The sequence below is a fragment of the Nasonia vitripennis genome, unplaced genomic scaffold (genome assembly GCF_009193385.2).
Source record: "Nasonia vitripennis strain AsymCx unplaced genomic scaffold, Nvit_psr_1.1 unplaced0065, whole genome shotgun sequence".
Taxonomy (NCBI): Eukaryota; Metazoa; Arthropoda; class Insecta; order Hymenoptera; family Pteromalidae; genus Nasonia; species Nasonia vitripennis.
The window spans coordinates 35,195-37,935 of NW_022279844.1; the positions used below are offsets into that span (position 1 = coordinate 35,195).

The window sequence follows — 2,741 nt, forward strand, 5'->3', positions numbered from 1 at the left end:
CGTTAGTACAATTTTTATTTATTATGCAATAGCAGTAATTACTACAATAATAATTATTATTTAATTTTCAGAGAATGCTCCAGAATGCTAAGGCATATAAGAAGAATCTCACGATAAAGGATCTTCCCAAGTGTTTACCGTTCAAGAACACTCAGGATCTACTCGATTTCAACAACGTCTCTGAAGATAACTTCTTGATATTCAAGGCCTTGAGGATTGCTGTGAGATCCTACGAGACTTCAAAATCATGCTGTAAAAGTTTCAGTATTGTTCAGAAAGCAAGAAGTGTACCAAACTACAGAGCAAGCACGCTGTAAGGGCATATTTTTTATCTCTGTACGCCTACGGCTTTCTGAAAAGCTTCTAAATATACACAGTTTCCACAGAATTCATTCTGAGGGCTGCCGTACTAAGTTCTGAGTCTCAAGAATTCACCTGTATTTATCTAAAGCAAAATTTTAATATTTTTAGATTGAAAAATGTTTTTTTTCTGATCTAGTGAGTTTTTAGACTCAAAACTTAGTAGACAAGCCTCAGGATAAATTCTGTGAAAACTGTATGTATACAGAGTTTATACAGAAGGCAGAAAGCATCCAGTGCAAAAAAAAACCTCGCGCCGTGACTGCTTGGGGGCTTTGTACTCCTCCTGCTTTCTGAATGGTAATTAAACTTTTAAGAGCATGATATTAACGTGTCGTAGGGGCTTTACAAAAAATATCATTTTTCTAGAAGAGACCTTTTTAAACAAACATTTGTTTAAACTTTGAAATTACAATTTTTTTTGCATACGTTTATTTTTTAGGTCTTATATCTGCAACACGTTGGAGGTGCTAATCACGATGATGCTGCTGCACTTTATTTCAAGAAGAGCTTCCAAATCGAGGATGATGACCTGCCAAAAAAAGTAACTTGGCTTGGATCAAAAACCAAGGCACTGACGGCTCTCAAAGACACGCGGTTTGCTACAGCTTGTGAAAGTATGTACATTATTACTTATTATTATAATAAAAAAGGAAAGTTGTTAATAACTTTGATTGTATATTTATATATTCAAATTAATTGTTTTAGGTGCAATGTCGGACAGCAAAAATTTTGATAAACCTACTAACACGAACTTCGCCACAGCCATGACTAAGGCTTTGAAGTCGCTCAAAGAGGATTATCGGCGAAGAAAAGCTAAGCGCGTTCGCACGGGTGATCGAAGGACTCACAATGGACGAGTTAGAGGATACGCAGCTCATATATCAAGGATATGAAGAAAATAGAGGAGTATATGGCATCGAAGAAAATTTATACGGTAAATTTTTTTATTTATTTATTTACTAATGTTCAATATCATATATTTTCCTACTATTTTTTATTAATTTTGTGTTCCAGTAAGCTAGAATCATTCAGCAGTCTTCATTCTGGTGTACATTATACATATTTGATCTCATACGTGGTGCTAAGTCAGTATTTATTTATTATTATAGTTGCTTTGTAAAGCTTTTCGTTTATTATTTAAATAAATGCATTTTTTAAATGTAATATTGTTGTTAAGTATAAGTACATTTGTGCTAGTGCACGAGTCAGCGGTGTTCGTGTGAGCGCGTGATGTATGAGTGAGAGAGAGTGGAAAGGAACTCTAGTTCCAGGGCGCTCGCTTGAAAGAGAGTTGTTAGAGACTATATAGAGTCCTCGGTAGTAGCATCACGCTTAATATAATTATTATCTAGTCTTACGTTTTATTATATTAAATTACACTTAATAAATACTTAATAGTGTATTTATTTTCCACCACCTTATCATGGTAGCAGAGCGTGGTTGATGAAATTGTAATAAGTAATAAAGTATCAAGAGAAGTGTTGTATTAAAAAAAATAAAAAATATCTAGACTAGTAAACATCAAGAAATACAAAATGACGAATTACGGTGATTTTAAATACCAGTATTTGATGGAGAGAATACCAGATGTGGAAAATAAGAATTACAATTATTTGAAAATGAAAAAATGTGAAGAAAATATTAAAAGAAAAAAACAGTAAGTGATAAAGAGTCATGGGATGAAGCTGATTCGAAAGCATTAAACTATATATACAGCTCTATTTCGGATAGACAAATGGAGTTTATTTGTAATGAGACAACGGCTTATTGAATTATGAAGAAATTTGATCAGAAGTATTTAAGAGAATCTACGGCAATGCAATAGTGTGCCGAAATAAACTGGAAAAATTAAGATTGAAAAATTATAGTGATACAGCAACGTTTTTCTTGGATTTTGAAAAATGTGTTAATGATTTGAAAAGTGCTGGTGCTACTTTAACAGAAAAAGAAAAATGAATTATATCTTAAATACATTGCCGGAGTCTTATAGCTATATAGGCGACTTAATAGATACATTGAAAGATGAAGATCAAACGGCAGAATATGTGAAGAATAAAATTAAAATGGCTGAACTGAAAAGTAATAAAGGTGTGAAACAACCATTAGAAATTCGAGTGTATTCGCAGTGAATAAAAATCAAAGACAATGTTATAAATGTGGAAATTTTGGACATATGATGAAGGACTGTAAAAGTCAAGAACAAACAGAAGGACAAATTTCAAATAATAGTTGGACTTGGAGGTCAACAAGAGGCTACAGAGGTTCAAGAGGAAGAGGTAGTGATAGAGGAGCAAGGGGAAGAGGTGCCTATAGAGGCGCACATCACTCCCAGGCAGAAGCAAGCAACAATCAAAACACAAGTCGCTGGAACGAGTCAA

At 33.5% G+C, this 2,741-nt stretch overlaps 1 long non-coding RNA gene across 1 annotated transcript; it reads left to right on the forward strand.

The window, feature by feature from the left end:
- The first annotated feature begins 226 nt into the window (after window positions 1-226).
- On the forward strand, window positions 227-1,295 carry LOC116418152. Its single transcript, XR_004228249.1, has 3 exons — window positions 227-313; window positions 803-977; window positions 1,069-1,295. It is a non-coding gene; the product is annotated as an uncharacterized LOC116418152 (long non-coding RNA).
- The last annotated feature ends 1,446 nt before the right edge of the window (window positions 1,296-2,741 follow it).